Source organism: Solanum pennellii, chromosome 4 (genome assembly GCF_001406875.1).
Source record: "Solanum pennellii chromosome 4, SPENNV200".
Lineage (NCBI taxonomy): Eukaryota > Viridiplantae > Streptophyta > Magnoliopsida > Solanales > Solanaceae > Solanum > Solanum pennellii.
Window position 1 is genome coordinate 29,381,250 of NC_028640.1, and position 19,711 is coordinate 29,400,960.

A 19,711-nucleotide genomic window follows, 5' to 3' on the forward strand; every position below is an offset into this window, starting at 1 on the left:
GATGTTCTTGTGATGATGACTTCCAGATTTTGGGGAATTAATAGATGTTGATTTGTTTTATTTAATGAGTTTAAGTCTTCCGCATTATTTTCTGTTGATATATGTTAAAATGATAAGGGTTAGATTGGTTGGTTCGCTCACATAGGAGGGAAATTGTGGGTGCCAGTCGCGGCCCCGGTTTTGGGTCGTGACAGTTTTTAATTGTTTTTGTTTGTCCCATTTTTATCCCCATTGAGGCCCCAAGTTTGCATGTTGTTTCTATGGTTGATTAGAATCTTGTATTTGTATTAAGTTAGTCCCCTTGAAACACTAAAAATCAAATCAGTTGTATGTTCATAGACTTAGTCCATTGTTTTTGAATTGCTGTTTCTTGTTATTCTTTTATACCCATCCATTCCATTCACTGTTTCTTGTTAATCTTTAAACCCATTCCAGTGGTTTAGAGTTGTTGTTTCTTGTTAATCTCGTAGCCCATTCCACTGTTTTAGAGTTGCTGTTTCTTGTTAATCTTTATACCCATTCCACTGTTTTAGAGTTGCTGATTCTTGTTAATCTTTAGACCCATTCCATTGTTTTAGAGTTGATGTTTCTTGTTAATCTTGAAAACCATTTAAATACATTTCGTTGTTTTATTGTAGCTGTGTATAGAATTTGTTAAAACAACACTTTTCTTCCCATTTCTCTATCTCTTTGTGCACAAATAACAAACTGATTTCCTCAATCTTCTAATTGCGATATATGGTCGTGCATCTGTTCCCTAGACCACTTTAAGTTTGATGCCTACATCTTTCATTTGCGAACATCTCTGTATTTTTGTTCTTATTAGGCTGACATGAAGCTAATTTATGATGCTTGTAGCTTTAACTTTAAAAATAGATTTAGTGGTTCACTCTAATATTTCAGTCAATGAAGCAACAATTGTCTGCAAAATATTCCTCGTGTTATAATTGTTTGATTTAATGCTTTGCCTTTTGAATCGATATTTTCTCCCATATGTATATATTTAATCATCTTAAATTTTTGTTTCTGATACTTCTCCTTTTCTTATTTTTATCTGATGTTGCGGTAAGTAAAATAAATTGGGCGAGGTAGAAGGTGGGCCAGGCTGTGGAAGTGGCAATTTTTGAGGAGGTGGTAGTTCTGGGAATGACGACTCAGCCACAAATACAATCAATAGGGATTACTGTGGCATCACTGGTGGTATATGCGATAAAATTCCTGAGATAAGATCTGGTACAAGTTTGAAAATAGATGTCTATTTTATGATTTTAGTGTGCAAAATTGTGTATATTAGGAGAGATTTGTGTTTGCTTTTGATGTCTATAATCTGGTGAAGTGTTTGATTTCGATTCTAGCAGAATTTTGGATTCTGCTACTACAAGTGGCTTTCACGAAGCTGATAAGTGCTTGTGTCTTGAATTTTGATCCTGATTAATTCAACTTAATATGATAATACAAAAATATATACACTCTCAATGCAGAACTCGAAATCATAGTTACTTATCTTCTTTTTAGACTGACTACATGTATCTCGGCTATTTTAGATGTATATTGCATGTTGAGATCTGTATCGCAAAAGTTATGAAGTGACTGTAAATGATCTGATGCTGCGTGGTACGTTTTGATGTTCACTTAGAGCATAAAAAAAGGTGCAAGAGGATGGGTTTCTTATAGTGAAGATAAAGAACATAATTATGGTGGGGATAAGAGAGGAATAGCAGAAGAGTTTATTTTTCCACAGCAATGATGACACAAGGTCCTCATGATTACTAAGGGCCAATGAAGTAGTCAAACCACATCAAAAGAAGAAGAAGAAGAAGAATAGAGAGCAAGAGGTACTGTTATGTGATGTTCTGTATTCTCTTTCTCTTTGTAAAAATAAGTTATACTATGGTACAATTAGATGTGACTTGAGCTTGTTTAAGATTGAGGTAACGCAAAAACAACCAAGTCTAACTTCAAATACCTAAATTTAGTACTTGATGGCTAATGGTCTTGGTTGGTATAAGAGCATAGTCATGCATGTGAATAGTGTAAAGCATACCTCTCCGTTTTTGAAAGGTTGAGCATGTTGTGAATGATTTTGTGACAACTCTTACAACTCTTTTTGTGACTTTTGATTCGTTAACGGTTAAAATGTTCAATGCTACTTGTATTTTGAAAAGGAAGTAAGATTTTGAACCATCTTGATTGATTTGCATGCCATGTGTGGTGAGTTATTGAACAATGCCTTGTCTTCACTTTTGTCACCTAGAACTTGCCCATTTGGTCTTGAAATGTTGGTCTTGATTGAGTTTGGTTGGAGAAATGATCTTAGGCTTTCTTTGATGTTCTTGAAGTCCACTTGGCCTAAAAATCCCACCTTTGCGCTAAATATATGTTTAGTTGTCCCCTTTGAGCCTAATCCTTTTTATTGGAAACCACATTACAAGCCTTATCCTTTTTTGAAAAAATAACCCTCTTTTGAACCCTTCTCTCCTTGAACTTGAGGTTGTGAAAGTTGAGGCTAAAAGCCTAAGTTGGTGGTGTTATGGGAAATTCATTAAAGGGATGCTTTATACATGAGTGTTTGATATTCAAAAAAAGAAAAAAAAAGAAGAAAGAGATATTGAGGGATGCATGCTTAAAGAAAGAAAAACCGTTGAAAAAGAAAGAAAGAAAAAGAATAAATGAGACTTGAATCCTCCAAAAGTTGAAAATGGTTGCATGTGGGGCATCTAGAGTTGAAACAAGAAAAGAAAAGTGAAAAATAGTGTGGAATGTGCACGGGTTTTAAAGGCGGAGGAAGTTGGAAATGACGAGTTGTTGTATGGGAAGTCTTAAAGAAAGAAAAACCTTTGAAAAAGAAAGAAAGAAAATGAATAAAGGAGACTTGAATTCTCCAAAAGTTGAAAATGGTTGCATGTGGGGCACCTAGTGTGGAAATATGAAAAGAAAAATGAAAAATAGAGTGGAATGTTCATGGGTTTGAAAAGTGGAGAAAGTTCGAAATGATGATTTGTTGTATAATGTTCAAGGAGGGTGTAGTCACTTATACCCAAAAGTATATCCTAACCTTCCCTAAGCCTATATTACAAGCTTACAAAGTCCTTTGAGATTTCTAACCAAATGGAGTTGAGTCAATTTTGATTGAAAATATGGGCAAGCCTATGGTGTGACATTTGTGTACATGAGATGATTCTTTGTGAGTGTGAGTGTTGCATATTTGTCCCTTGTATGTTGGATATGTGTGACATTTGTGTGCATGAGATGATTCTTTGTGAGTGAGAGTGTTGCATCTTTGTCCCTTGTCTTGTTTATATGTGTGTGGGGTTTTGGGACACTTCTTTCTTGTGAGGGTATGCAAGTTGAAAAAGTGGTGATTTTGAAAATTCCTAATTGAGTCAAGTGAGCATGTGAAAGAGTTAATGAGTTGAGTCATTTCTTGAGTTTGAGTTGTTGTCACTTAAATGATTCTTGGTTTTTGAAAATGTTACATGAAAATGAGAGGATTTGTCTTGCGAAAAGTTTGCATGTGGACTATTTGTTAGTACCAACCAAAGCCATTACCCCTTTGTGCTTAATTGAGAAACGGAAATTGGTTTGTGGTTGTCTTGAAATAATAGCGTCTTTTGTTCTTATTTTCTTTTCTTGAGCACCAACAGAGTTTCTAAGATTTTGGGGGGGGGGGGAGTTGATGAGTGGTGGATTTCCACTCATTTGAGGCTCTTTTTGTAGTTATTTTGGCTTACTTTAGTTAAGAATTTAATGTTTTTTTTTTCCATATTTGCACGAAAATGAGATGGAGAGTTGATTTTGGAGATATCTAAAGAACCAAGTGAACTTGAGGCAAAAAGAGGTCAAGAGCTGGAAATGCAATATTTGGTAGGGAAAGTTAACACGCTTGTTGGGTATTTTTATTGACGATGACCGCTTAATCTTTAAATCTCCTGCTTCTTTTTACTGTTGTGGTGAATGCACCATCTAAAATAGTTTGATCAAATTGCACTGTTGCTCTTGGAGATTTGGCAGTTCATTTTCCTAATCTCTTATAGCCATGGACGGAGCTGTGTATGCATGATTAAGAGTTTCATCAGTTTCTGTGGGGAAGAATGCTGTATTGGTTCTTTCGCATATTATAACGAACCACATGATGAAGGTTTGGCTGGATTATCAAACATTTATACATACCTAAAGATATCATTCTCAAACAAAGTTTGTTTTCTCCCTCTCTCTCTTATTCTATTGGTTGAGTCTAGGCGAAACTTCTAAGCTTAATGGTTTGTTGCCTTTTCTTTTCTTGAATTAATTTTCATTTTGTGTTTTAAATTTGTACAGAGTCTCCCGCTGAGTTCTTTGCAGATAACAAAAACATTGCTGGTTTTGACAATGTGAGTTTCTTATATGTTTAGGATGCCTTATAATTTTTAACTTTTTTCTAATGCTATAATCACACATTAGTTTGATGATTAGCCGCTATGTTGGAGAGCAGCAGCTAGTACCTCAAAATTAAATAAAATTTAGGTAGCTTTAATAATGAATAGTTGAGAAATTCATCTCCATATGCCCTGTGGTAGCATATAATCAGACTATAGATAACTCATCATTGAATCCTTATACCCCCTCTTGAAGAGATGTTCCTAACTTCCTATATTCATAATGATAGTTGAATAGGTGGAGTTTTTTTCTGGAACTGGTTTCTTGTAGAGTAGGTAGATTTTAAGGTCATGCATAGTTGCTATTAGCCAACAAAAGAGAATCGGCCACATTAAAGGGCATGTTGGAATAAATTACTTGTTTAATAATATCTTCCATACTTGAATTCTATGATTGTTTATAGAGTCTGATTTTGATTTTGCTTTTGTAGTTTAATGCACGTGCCATGACTTTTGCGTGCTCTATATCATTCTGCATCTTCATCTTTATATTGTGCAGAGAAGTGAGGGTGGTTGGTAACTTACAAAATAATTTCAATATTTTGCAGGTGAACGCATAAAAAATCGCTGAATAGTATCTTCCCTTCCACGAGTGAAGACGGGGAGGTCTTTGCACTTCCATCAGGTATTCAAACAAGTAATTTTTTGGTTATTTGAACTAAGGCTCCATGGTTGTCGGTATCATTCCACCATGTAGCTCTCACTTGAAACTTACTAGGCTATGGGTGCAGGATCGATGCTGAGTTTTCTGACCCGTTCCTTAGCATACTTTAAGCATGTACTGCAACATTATAGTAAGTTTTGGTTAGTTTCATCTTATGCTCAATGACAATTTTCTAAGATCATTTTTTCCTATCAAACTACTTCCTTATGACATTTGCCTTTTCAATCTTTTCCCTATTAATCATAGTAAACGTGCAAATATTTTTTTGCTTTGGTAGTCCCTCGTATTCTCTTATGATATTTGGACTGTGAGGACATAGTCTCATTTTTATTTGGGTGCCTCCTTTGTACTCATTTTTTGATTTTTTTCTGCATAGCGGTATTCTGCCCTTGTCGTGGGTACTTTTAATTCTCTGTTATGGATTGGTGTGCCATTGTTGGGCTTTTGATATTGTGGATGTTTCTGTTGATTTTGGGTTGGATATGTCTATTTTAGTTTTTGATTTGTAGTTTGTAGCTTCTTTATTATTTTTTTTTTTTGACAATAAGATTTGGATTGATGATGCCCAATGATGGATAGAGAGTGAAGACTTTCTAAAGGTTGAATCGTCGATTGCTTTGTGAGTTTTATTAGCATTGATTATGACGAAGTCTAAGTAGTCGTTCCCGAATAGATGCATAAGGTTGCCTAATGATGGATTGGTTGACAACTTTCTTAAGGGCGAAATCATAGTCTTTTTGGGAAGGTTTTGACTTGGTTAGTACTAAGAGCATAGTCATGCATGTGAATAGTGTTGAATATACCTCTCAATTTTTAAAAGGTTGACCATATTATGAATGATTTTGTGACAACTCTTACCACTCTTTTTGTGACTTTTGATTCGTTAGGGGTGCTACTTGTATTTTCAAAAAGGAAGTAAGATTTTGAACCATCTTGATTGATTTGCAGGCCATGTGGGGTGAGTTGTTGAATAATGCCATGTATTCACTTTTGTCGTCTAGAACTTGCCCGATTGGTCTTGAAATATTGGTCTTGATTGAGTTTGGTTGGAGAAATGATCTTAGGCTTTCTTTGATGTTCTTGAAATCCAGTTGTCCAAATTATCCCACCTGTGCACTAAATATATCCTTGTTGTCCCCTTCGAGCATAATCTTTTTTATTTGCAACCACATTACAAGCCTTTTCCTTCGTTAAAAAGTAACCCTCTTTTGAACCCTTCCCTCCTTGAACTTAAGGTTGTGAAAGTAGAGGCTAAAAGCCTAATTTAGGGTGTTATAGGAAATTCATTAAAGGGATGCTTTACCACATGAAGGTTTGATATAAAAAAAGGAAAAAAAGAAGAGAGAAATTGAGGGATGTATGGGATGTCCTAAAGAAAGAAAAACCTTTGAAAAAGAAAGAAGGAAATGAATAAATGAGACTTGAATCCTCCAAAAGTTGAAAATGGTTGTATGTGGAATGTGCATGGGTTTGAAAAGTGGAGAATGTTGGAAACGGTGAGTTGTATAATGTTCAAGTATGGTGTGACTTAATTCTAAATGATATCCTAACCTTTCCTAAGCCTATATTACAAGCTTAACAATTGAGATTTCTAACCAAATGGAGTTGAGTCAATGTTGATTGAAAATATGGGCAAGCCTATGGTGTGACCTTTGTGTGAATGAGATAATTCTTTGCGAATGTAAGTGTGTTGCATATGTGTCCTTTGTCTTGTTTATATATTTGTGTGGTTTTGGGACACACTTCTTTCTTGTGAGGGCATGTAAGTTTAAGAAGTGGTGATTTTGAAAATTCTTAATTGAGTCAAGTGAGCATGTGAAAGAGTTAATGAGTTGTCATTTCTTGAGTTTGAGTTATTATCACTTAAAAGATTCTTGGTTTTTGAAATGTTTCATGAGAATGAGAGGATTTCTTTTGCAAAAAGTTTTCATCTGGACTATTTGTTGTGCTTAATTGAGAAAGAAATTGATTTGTGGTGTGTCTTGATATATCAAATAAGAGTTTGTGTTTTTGATTTTTTTTAGTTGAGGACCAACAAAGTTTCTAAACATGTGTTTATATTACTCCCTAGTGATGCAAATCTCCAGCTTTTTTTCACTGTTTGTGGTGAATGCACTATCTGAAATAGTTTGATAAAATTGCTTTGTTGCTCTTGGAGATTTGGCAGTTCATTTTCCTAATCTCTTATAGCCATGGACAGAGCTATGTATGCATGATTAAGAGATCCATAAGTTTCTGTGCGGAAGAATGCTGATTGGTTCTTTTTCAGACTATACTGAATGACATGATGAAAGGTTTGGCTGGATTATCAAACATTTATACATATACCTAAAGATAGCATTCTCAAACAGAGTTTGTTCTCTCTCTCTCTCTCTCTCTCTCTCTCTCTCTCTCTCTCTCTCTTCTCTTATTCTATTGGTTGAGTCTAGGTGAAACTTCTAAGCTTAATGGTTTGTTGCCTTCTCTTTTCTTGGATTAATTTTCATTGTGTTTTAAATTTGTGCAGGGTCTCCCGCTCTGTTCTTTGCAGATAACAAAAACATTGCTAGTTTCGACAATGTGAGTTTCTTATATGTTTAGGATGTCTTATAATTTTAACTTTTTTATAATCACACATTAGCTTGATGATTAAGGATGTCTTATAATTTTAGCTTTTTTATAATGTTATAGTCACACATTAGTTTGATGATTAAGGATGTCAATATAGTAATATTGCATTGCTGGCATTTGAGTGATTATCTGTAACTGAAGTTGTCAGTATCTAAGGTGTAGTGTTAGCTGTGTAATGTGAGGTATGTACTGCACAGAAGCAAGGTGCATGTCATTTATACAAATGAGAACTCTGCCATTTTAAAACCTCAACTGTTGCATTATTAATTATTTTTAACATTGACCGTTGGTTACAGTGACTGTTAATCATGTAAAATCAATTCATGTTTTATTTCCATAAAAAGATGCTTTCCTGAAGGTAACAACTTAGATCAAATCTGAACTTTTTAGAAAAATATTGGAGATCTTCAAGGAGAAATAGCTTGATAGAGAAGCAGAATACAAAAATCAGAAACACCAGAGGATTAGTGAAAAAAAAGAGACTGCAATCGAGAGTAATTGCAAAAATAGAGAAACAAAGTTGCATAGTCTCCACAGTATAAATGGAATCTTTAGTTTTTATGAAAATATTGTTTTGTTAATTTGTTTTGATAAAGCAAACTGAAGTTAATATTCCTCTTGGTTATTAGCCGTTATGTCGGAGAGCAGCAGCTAGTACCTCAAAATTACGTAAAATTTAGGTACCTATAATAAAGGAAAGGTTGAGAAATTGATCTCCATATGCCCGTGGTTAGCATATGATCAGACTATTGATAACTCGTCATTGAATCCTTATACCCCCTCTTGAAGAGATGTTCCTATATTCATAATGATAGTAGAATAGGTGTTTTTTTTTTTCTGGAACTGGTTACTTGTAGAGTAGGTGGATTTTAAGGTCACGCATTGTTGCCGTTAGCCAACAAAAGAGAATCGACCACATTGAAGGGCATGTTGAAGGCATTAAAGTAGGCTCTTCCCCTTTTTTAATAGCTCAAGATTTTCATGAGGTGAAACTTATTTCAAAAATGATACACTAAATATGCTGTTAACAAGTTAGTCTTTCCAATTTTTAGCCTGGGAAATGTCTTTACACTACTGTGAGAGAATTTGTTGAGAATGCACTTGATTCTGCTGAATCATCTCTGAACTTCCAGTTCAATGAGCTAACATAACAATGTAAGTGATGATTTTGTCTATTTTGTGTAATACTTCAATGAGCTAACATAGATATATTAATTGGAGCCTCTCTTCATAGCTTAGTGTTGTTTTTTGTATTGCTTCTGTAGTGAAGAGGTTGGCAGAAGTAAATTTAATCCCATGATTGGTTTGGTGGTCATGAACATAGAGATGATTTTAAGAAAGAAAAGGCTTGTGAGGTGTGTAAGCAGTGATTTACTTTCACTTAGCTGGCATTGTGATTTATATTTTATGCTCACAGTTTGACATTTAGCAAATTTCATTAGTGAAATATTTTTCTAGCAAATTTCATTAGATGGCATTGGGATTCTTCTAACTACTGTGTCTAGAAAAGACATGCCAAAGAAGCTCGGGTTCTAGAGATTCAAGCAAAGAATGTTGCTCTTGGGAAGAAAGTAAAAGACCCTGCAGCTACAAGACTGTTAAGGGTAGGGAGGCATCATAATATAGGGTAACATGCAAGGTATGGTCTTGTTTCTCTTTGTTCTTCTATATGCCGACTCTGCTCTGAGTACGCAAGACAAGAAAATTACATTTTTGAATTAAATCAATTTGGCAAGTTAGTGGAAGATTATTTTCTTTCGTAAAATACTTTAATTATTGTACTTTGTTTCTAATATAGGATAATGGAAGAGGAATGCCTCATCATAATATCCTGAATATGTTTGATGTGCTTGCCATTTCCAGTTATTTTACCTGTGGAAATTTTTGCGTGTTAAGTAGTGGTGAAAAATCAATTTATGAAAAAAAAAAGGTGCTACTAGTAGGGGTGGGGGAGTAAGTAGTTTCTCATTGCAGCCCAGATATAAGGCTAATACCCGATGATTTTTTTTTAAAACAAAATTTAAATTGGGTCGAGCCCGATATTGAGAAAATGAGTAACCACAAGAGTATACAAAGCTTGGGTCCAAAAGTAACCCAAGCCCAACCTTAATTAGGCAATTGCTAAAAGCTAAAAACAAGGTATAGAAAATACAAAGCAACAATAAGGAAAGGAAATACCGACGATCATACTCATGTTAATGAACTTTTTTTTTTTAATTTCACATCTTACTATTTTAGAACTTCATTCTGAATATTAAGTTGACCATGTGACCTTAGATGGTTTGCTACTTTTGAGCAAGAGTTGGACGAAGAAGTAGAAACAGAAAACCAAGACTTAGCTGACACCCCTACTAATCTGGCCACAAAATTACCTCAATAAAATGATCTCCCTCTATTACTTGTGTTCGGCTTTACAGAAAACTCTTTTGACCTACAGGGGAGAACAGTTGGTGCAGTCTTATACGTGATACTTTCCCATATCAAGAAGTTGGGTATAAAAACCCAAGGTTACCTTGGGCCTTTAGTTTGTTTGTTTCCTATAATGTGTGGCCTTCTTTTGGACTTCACAAAGGTTAGTATCGTTGAGGTTATTTATGCACCTTTATTTTTGTTGATTATAGTCAATTTGTTGTGTTTCGTGTGCCTAAGTTTTGTTGATTTTATTTCTTTTGTGGCGTTGTTATGAAAAATTTATTATTATTGTGGGGATTTGTTGTTTTTTGTGTGATTCATTATCGGGGAAAATGTATTTAAGGGCCTAATAGCTCCTGTAGCATCTTTGTTGTGGGCAGTAGCATGAAACTTGTGCACAAAAGAGTAGGAGTCATTTTCGTTGCCCTGAAGTACAGAAATAATACTGTTTATGTGATTGGTTAATGTTGTTACACAAATTGAAAATGTGACAACTATAATGGTATCATGTAACGTTTAAACTCCATTGTCGTACACGTGAGGATATAATATTTGCATAAACTAATAAATTTACATCCATTTTGTGTATAATTGGTCTACCGAAACTCCTTATAGATATTTTATGTATAGCTGGAATCCTTTGGGAAGACATCCTCATAATCCTGCAAAAGAAGAAAAAGAGTATGGGGAAGAATGAGATTGGTCAGTTTGAAACACATGATCCCTATGTGTGATAAGGATCAAAGAACTTTGACCTCCACTTTGAACGACGCATAGACTCTTACTTTCTCTCGCGTAGCCCTTGCTGAGGAGTTCCTCAACTTGCCTTTGTAGCTCTTTGGTCTCCTACGGATTACTTCAATAAGCCGACTTGTTTGGCAGTTGTGAGCCCAACATGAAATCAATTTGGTGCTCAATTCCTCGAAGAGGGGGTGTTCCACTTGGAAGCTCCTTTGGGAAGACATCCTTATAATCCTGCAAAAGAAGAGAAAGAGAATCGGGAAGAATGAGATTGGTCAATTTGAAACGCATGATCCCTATGTGTGATAAGGGTCAAAGAACTTTTGACCTCCACTTTCTCCCTTACCTCTTTGTACTTAGCCAACAACACTTTGGCTTTTCCCTTCAATTTCCTCTGGTCTTCCTCTTTCTTGCCCTCGGCCTCCACATGTTCTTCTTCACCCTTCCTTTTCTCCCTTAACTCGCTCATCTTTTGATACACTTCATTGACTTAAGAGGGTGACATAGAATGAATGACATATTTATGATCATCCAACACAAGTGAATACTTGTTGGTTCACCCTTCATGTTTGGTTGAACAATCATATTGCCAAGGTCTTCCGAGAAGCACATGACAAGCTTGCATTGGACTACATCACATAGAATCTCATCTTGGTTGTCACTTCCCGAAACCACACCCTAGAAGATATGACATTCTCGGAATGCAACCGGCGTACTTGACTCTCGGAGGTCTTGTACAAGCCCTTTTTGTATCGTTCATCGCATATACATAATGAAAAGTAGTGGGGAATTAAAACTTTTTGCAAAACATTAGAATATCTTTAATAACATCTTTCATTAGAAATCATAACAAATACTAAGTCTCAATCTCATCAAAGCTTAGACACGAGAATACTTGGGACACGACTCATACTTCAAAATATAGAAATACTTAGTCTATTACAATACTTCGATAAAAGAAATAAAAGACATCTTATGCCCTTGAGTCAAATAAAGACATATTTCAACTTCACTTGAATGACGCTACGATCCAAGTGTTGCTTTCCAAATGTTCCTCACCTACCAACAACTATAGAGATAGATGAAAACATGAAATTAGTACAAACACATGTACTAAGTATGGCATAATGCATAAAATCATGAAAACGGACATTTATTACAAATATACATCTTTTTCATTTAAATATCATAATATAATCATAAAAATATCATTCAACAACTTAGAAACACATAAGAAATCTTTTTAGGAGCCACATTACAGTGACCCACTACACTGTACAGTGAATCCCTTCACTGTTACATCGAAGTTTTCTTAGCTTCACTTTAGACACCTCCTACAATGCAATACTCTCACTAAAAGCTATCCTAAGACTCACTTAAGACAAACAGATACCACCCATACACCCTCTCTAGGCACACCTAAATGATCCTTAAGACCACCTATAATGAGATCAACACACACATACAAGACATCATACACGTGAACATTCTACCAAAGGTGATTCTAATTCTATCTTGAGTGAGTTATGAAGTGACCACCCATACAATCCCTTATACACACACTTAAGAGATCTATAGACTACCTAAGATAGAATCATTCTCACTTAATACATCAACCCATAGATAATATGACTTTCCCTTTCCAAAGGCTATTAAAAGACTTGCTTGAGTAAATCAAGAAGATAACGTCAATGATTGACCTCTCCAAGATTACCTAAATAATCCTTAAGACTACCTAAGGCTTAGATCATGTCTACATAATCAATCAACCATCTTCCCTAACTACAGTCATTCTTAAGACTTATCTAGGTAAGATACGAAGTGACCATTCCTATGCCCCCTTCGCACCTTAACTAGACAACCCTTAACTACTCTAGATAAGTACTTACTCATTTAACATACTTTCTTAACTTAAGCAATTACATTCATTAGTTCATTTAAGACGCATTCATCACATAAGGACATTCAAGTAATGGTCTTGGACAAGACCTAGGGACTCTAACTAACACCTTCAAAGCCTATTGTGAATGTCTAGATTGCGTCCTATAGCACTACCTAAACTACATAACACTTCTCTAATGCTAGTAGGTATCTCATATGATGAGAATAGGCAATAACCGACATAGACCATGATAGCTAGACATGGAATTCAGAGTTCTAACCTACTCCGATGAGGGTGTTCTACTTGCCAAGGGTAGAACTAGGACACATCCCATGTAGGCACATGGTTAAGAAATATGAAGGGCTTTTATGCACTCTAGTCTCATTCTCAAGTAGAATTACATTGTACTCTAGTCTCCTTCTCAAGTAGAGCTACTTACCATAACATAATCACTTGGTGCTAGCCTTTGTTCTCATAGAGTTATTGAAACTAAAGGATCACAGAGGTTCCTTATCTAGTTCATAACCCAATCATATTTGCCCTACCAAAGAGGTCCACTAGGGCTACACCTTTCAATGGCGACTAAGATAGCTCATTATGAGTTTCCTAAGGATGATATGATGTCATTCCAGCCAATCAACCCTAAGTCTATCATCCTTTACACGAAGGATACCATTACGACTCTTCGACTTCAAATTCATAACATAACCTTTTCTACGTACATGACCGTCTTAACATCATTTTAGGTCTCACATATCATTCATTCATGCATGACAAGGGTGCACTAAGCCTACCTTGTCAAGACATGTCGTATTCACATATCATCCATACATGTATCAAGTAAGGGACACAAGTCAACCAAAGCAAGACGCAACATTCTTTACTTTATCGCATATAACATCATTCTTTGAATCACTTAGGAATGACCCTTATCATCCTTATGCCATCCTATACATTACCATATCATCATCAATATAACCTTCATAGAATAATATAGTCAAGAAGGAACAATCATGCATCAACTTTAAGACTACACATATAAGCACATAGTCATAGTCTACATGATCTCCTAGCATATATAGAAAGAATACATACTTTCACATTACTTCACATAAATCATCATAATACTTCAAGTAGTTGCCGACAATGCCATGATCATCATAATACATAAAGTAACGCCGACAAGGTCACATCAATTGCAAGTAAGGCACATAAAACCGCCACTATAAGTGGACCATACCAATCACAACATAATTGAAGTCTAATCAACATAAAATAAAGGGAATTAGGGCAGCGTACCACCACTCCATCCTCAACACTTCAATCCAATGCTAAATCATCCTATTAAATACCGTAAGACCCTTAACCATGGTCATGAACATCAATTCAATATAAAACTATGATACTCAATGAAACTAGGTCAATTCAATTCAATCAATATACAATGCTTTAAAACCTTTAATGCAAGAACCCATGGATAGATCATAAAATTTGACAATTAATCTTTGAAAACTTTAGATAACTTCTTTGAAAATTGGACTCCTTGACGAATAGAGTTTCAAGGATAAAAAAACATACCTAAATAAAGCTAATCCTCCAATTTGATGAAGAATCACCACTCAATTCTCCAATCCAAGCCATTTCTTGAGTTTTGAACATAACAGTGACTGCGCAGGAATGCAGACCCAATTAACGGACAACACCTATTGGGCGTCGTCCAGTCGACGGCCCGTACTACTCATTGTCGTTGGACTGAGCCTTGAAAATGGGAGCTTTACCTATTAACCCCTTGACATAACAATGACTGCGCATGAATGCATAACCAGGCTCATATACATCATTTCTAATCACATTACAACAATTTTAGACCAAAGAATAAATTAATCAAGTTTTGAAAAATCTCAGAGTGAACTGCAGTGCATTACAATGATTATGCAATTTTTTCAAAAATGCAACTTTAGGCAATGCATGATGGAAACATGCTACTATGCAATGTTGAACCACATAAACATATCTTACAACATAATCATAACTTCATAAAATGCACAATGCAAGGAATCAATGAAATTCAATTTGAACAAGACCCCTAAACACAATGCACATACTTTTGTGACTTTTTACTCTCAAGCTTGAGTTGAATAGAAGAGATAAGACGATCAATCAAAACTCCTTCACTCACCATACTCCCCCACTTAGAAGGAACTCATAACACTAAAGAGATACAAGGACTTACCATCACCGTCATCCAAAGTTTTTGGAGGAACTTGCTTTGCCTGCCTTCCTCTTAGTTGCAAAAATAGGATAATCGCTCCTCTTATGTCCTTCCTTACCACAATCAAAGCAATTCCCGCTACCAACTAGACACTCCCCATAGTGCCTCTTCCTACAAGTAACACATGTAGGTTTTCCATTTTGAGAACCACCTTCTTTCTCAAATTTTTCACCTTACGAGCACTTGGTCCATCTTGAGTTTGAGCCCTCTTCTTGGACCTAGGTTGACCTTGATAATTTGAACCACTATTTTTCAAGATCCTTGCACTTCTCTTAAGTTTGGACTCTTCAACCTTCCCCTTACACTTGAGCAACCTCCCTCAATTGGTACGAAGCTAACTCCGCCTTCTCCTAGAAGTCACCCCCATGGCACTCAACACCTTGTGCACGCCATCTAGGAACTCTTGGGGATCCTCTCCCACCTTAGAGCCAAGAAATATAGGAGGATTCATCCTCACAAAATCTCTCAATCTAGATGTTATAGTGCTCTCCACAATATTTACTCTAGGCTCCATACTCAAATTCACTTTGAGTAGTCACGGCTCGGGCTAAGGCAAGCAAAACCTCTATAATCTCTCTATTAGTCAATTCCGGGGTAACCACCGGAACATCATTACCTTGACCTCCAATAGGGACTTGAGCACCTTGAGAAACTTGCTCAACCTACTGAACTTGAGGAGGAATCTCCTCATTCACATCATTCTCCTCAACTCTCATAGCCGGTGTCCTTTTAGTATCTACTATTTGTTTTTGAATTAAATATTTGCTAATATGTGTTATTACGAGTTATTATTTTAAAAGATCACTCAACTTTATGAATTGATCTAGCAAAGTCATTAAAGTTTGTTTTGTATCAAAAAAATCACTCAACTTAGAGTTTTATATCAATAAAATCACTCAACGTAGACATTCGTGTTAGTAAAATCATTAAACAAAATTTATCATTATTTTTGTTTGTTTCATATAAAATAGACCCTACAAATAAATAAAATTAAGAAAACTAATTTAATTTTTTTATGGGGAACTTCTCTAGTGAAACAAATACTTTTAACTTAATATACTAATTACTAAATAAAATGAAATAATTAGGAGTTTTATTTATTTGTAGACTAGTGTATGTTTTTGAGAATTGGCACAAATAAATTATCGATGAAATTTGTATTCACAAATCTAATTAGGATTCATTAGAAAATAAGAGTACTAAAATAATATTTAAAATTATGATCTCAATTAACTTTCTAAATATGTTATAACTGACATCTTTTTTTAACAATGCAAAAATTAAACAACTGTGCTCTAATAAAATTTGTCTTTTTTGTTTTGTAACTTTTTTTCTAAAAATAAAAAATAAAAAAATAATTTTATATATTATTCTACTTCTTCATTGAAGCTTAAAATTATTTTTCCACTGTTAATCTTGATTTTTTTTATAACTTTAATTTTTCAACTTAATTTATTGCTTTAACAAGTCAATTTTGTGTAATTGTTTTTTTTTGAAATGATAATAATAATATCATAATGCTTACATACTTTAATAAAAGTATGTATTTCATTAATTAAGTTTGTTCGTAAAAGTTAAATAATTTTTTTTTAAAATTTTTTTTATTCATTTTTCATATTTATATGACATAAAAAATATTTTTTTTGCCATATCAAATGTTTTTTAGTGATAATTTTGGTTGAATGATTTTATTGATTAATTTGGTTTTAACTAGTCAATTTTAAAAAATAATTCGATTTCCCATAAAAAAAATTAAATTAGTTTTCTTAATTTTATTTATTTGTAGGGTCTATTTTATATGAAACAAACAAAAATAATGATAAATTTTGTTTAATAATTTTACTAACACAAATGTCTAAGTTTAGTGATTTTAATGATATAAAAATATAAGTTGGAGTGAATTTTTTTGATACCCAACAAACTTAAATGACTTTGTTAGATCAAATCCTAAAGTTGAGTGATTTTATTGATATAAAATCTAAGTTGAGTGATTTATTGATATAAAAATCTAAGTTGAGTATTTTTTTTGATACAAAACAAACTTTAATGACTTTGCTAGATCAATTCCTAAAGTTGAGTGATCTTTTAAGATATTAACTCGTGTTATTACTCTTAAGATTTTGGATAAAATATGAAAATAAATATTCTTAATTTTTGGTATTAATTGACGCCTTGAATCAAAAAGGCAAGCGCCTCGCCAGACAGGCCCTTGTCACCTTTCGCCGTCGAAAACACTGCCTAAGACTCACTTAAGTAAGACAAACGGAGACCGCCTGTACACCCTCTCTAGGCACACCTAAATGATCTTTAAGACCACGCGTGAACATGAGATCCTTCTACCAAAGGTGATTCTAAGTCTCACTTGAGTGAGTTGTGAAGCGACCGCCCATACAATCCTTTACACACACACTTAAGAGATCCTATAGACTACCTAAGATTGAATAATTCTCACTTAATACATCAACACATATATAATATGACTTTTCCTTTTCAAAGGCTATCGAAAGACTTGGTTAAGTAAATCAAGAAGATAATGTCCATATTGACCTCTTCAAGATTACCTAATTAACCCTTAACTACTCTAGATAAGTACTTACTCATTTAAGATACTTTCTTAACTTAATCCATTACATTCATTAGTTCATTTAATATTCATTCATCACATAAGGAAATTCAAGTAATGGTCTTGGACAAGACCTAGAGACTCTAACAAACGCCTTCAAATGACAACATTCGCCCTCGAATGACACTTACCACTCTCCGAACATTTCCAAAAATAGAGATTCAATTAGCAACTCATGACCATACCATATTACACATTATACAACACAAATATCTAAGGAAACATCACCTTCATAAAATCAAGAAGATCATAACACAAAAAGAAACTAGAATAAATTCTATAACTCATCATGCTATAACACTCACATCCTTCATTCCAAATAGTAAAAACTCATTTGATATTCAATATCATGCTCATATACATCATTTCTAACCACATTACGACAATTTTAGACCAAAGAATGAGTTAAACAAGTTTTGAAAGATCTCAAACTGAACTGCAGTGCATTACTGATTATGCATTTTTTCCAAAAATGCAACTTTTAGGCAATGCATGATGGATACATGCTACTATGCAATGTAGAACCACATAAACATATCTTACAACATAATCATAACTTCATAAAATGCACAATGCAAGGAATCAGTGAAATTCAATTTCGACAAGACCCCTGAACACAATGCACATGCAACATACTTCTATGACTTTTTACTCTCAAGCTTGAGTTGAATAGAAGAGATAAGACAATCAATCAAAACTCCTTCACTCACCATATTCCCCCACTTAGAAGGAACTCATAGCACTAAAGAGATACAAGGACTTACCATCACCATCATCCAAAGTTTTTGGAGGAACTTGCTTTGGCCTTCCTTCCTCTTAGTTGCAAAAATAGGACAATCTCTCCTCTTATGTCCTTCCTTACCACAATCAAAGCAATTCCCGGTACCAACTAGACTGTAACACCCCGTAGCCAAAACAGACCAAAAATTAGTTTTTCAGAAAAATCTGCAGGTGCTACCAACGGTGGCATCGATGGACCGTAGCCTGAACCACGGTCCGTCCTGCACAACTATTAATGAGATCAGAAACTCCCAAAAATTTCATCCTAGAAAAATTGGTTAAGTCTAGACGACAGACAGACTTACGGTCCGTAGTTCGTGATCGTCGATCAAGACTCCCTTCAACCACTCTCTAACAAGAGCTATGGATGACCAGCATCGTTCGTAGGTGGACCTACGGTTCGTAGGTGGAAAATTTACAGTTAGTTAAGGGGAAATGCAGTTGGTTCAACTTAAAATGATCATAACTCTTAGCACAAAAGAATTAGGTCTCTCATGAACTACCCACAGATAGATAATTGAATTATATTTCCATAGCCACTAACCTTTCTAAAATCAGACCTCCGAGTAAAAAGTTATGCCCATTTTAGTAAAGGCTTGTCGAACAGGCCCTCACGACGGACCCAACGATGGGGCGTCAGGCGCACGACAGACCGTCAGTTTTGGCCGTCGTGAGGCCCGGCAGCAACCTTCCCAGGGGTCTTTTTGACCTTTCCAACTCCGTTTATACCCTAAGTTACGTCGTTTTGACCCTAAATCATCAGATTTTAGTCAATTTAAGCCTAAAAACACAATTAAAACATATCCAAGTCAAATAATTAAATCAAAACTTAGAAAATTAGAAGCAAAAAAGGAGAAAAAAGCTCAAGAACCCTAGTTCAGCAGTTCCAGTCCCGAAACTTAAAGTATTTTTCCGTGGATTTCATCACCAGGCATGTGGGATTTCACTAGTGGGTTCCTTTCACCCATTGGGTCCTTAGTTTCAGTCAGTTCTTGATTCTCTTATCATGATAAACCTAGGGTTTCTAGAACTTTGAAATAACTTCATGAATTTATTAAATATATGTTCCAAATCAGATTATCATGTTATTACTCAGATTATCGCATGAATTTCAGAACCCTAGCTTTGTATTTCTCTAGTTCTTGAATTACACATGCTAGGTCATATATTTTAGACACTTCAGATATACATGCCTCAGTTATAAATGCATAATTGCCAGATTAATTGTTGCATGTTCAGTTTCGAGCTATCCAGTATTTACAGAAATTCAGATATAATCAGTTAATTTACAGAATTCATTGGGAGTAGCATA

At 34.8% G+C, this 19,711-nt stretch overlaps 1 long non-coding RNA gene across 1 annotated transcript; it reads left to right on the forward strand.

Annotated features, from left to right (window-relative positions):
• The first annotated feature begins 3,672 nt into the window (after positions 1-3,672).
• Positions 3,673-7,768, forward strand: LOC114076717. Its single transcript, XR_003577694.1, has 6 exons — positions 3,673-3,864; positions 4,012-4,370; positions 4,964-5,052; positions 5,147-5,209; positions 7,349-7,431; positions 7,586-7,768. It is a non-coding gene; the product is annotated as an uncharacterized LOC114076717 (long non-coding RNA).
• The last annotated feature ends 11,943 nt before the right edge of the window (positions 7,769-19,711 follow it).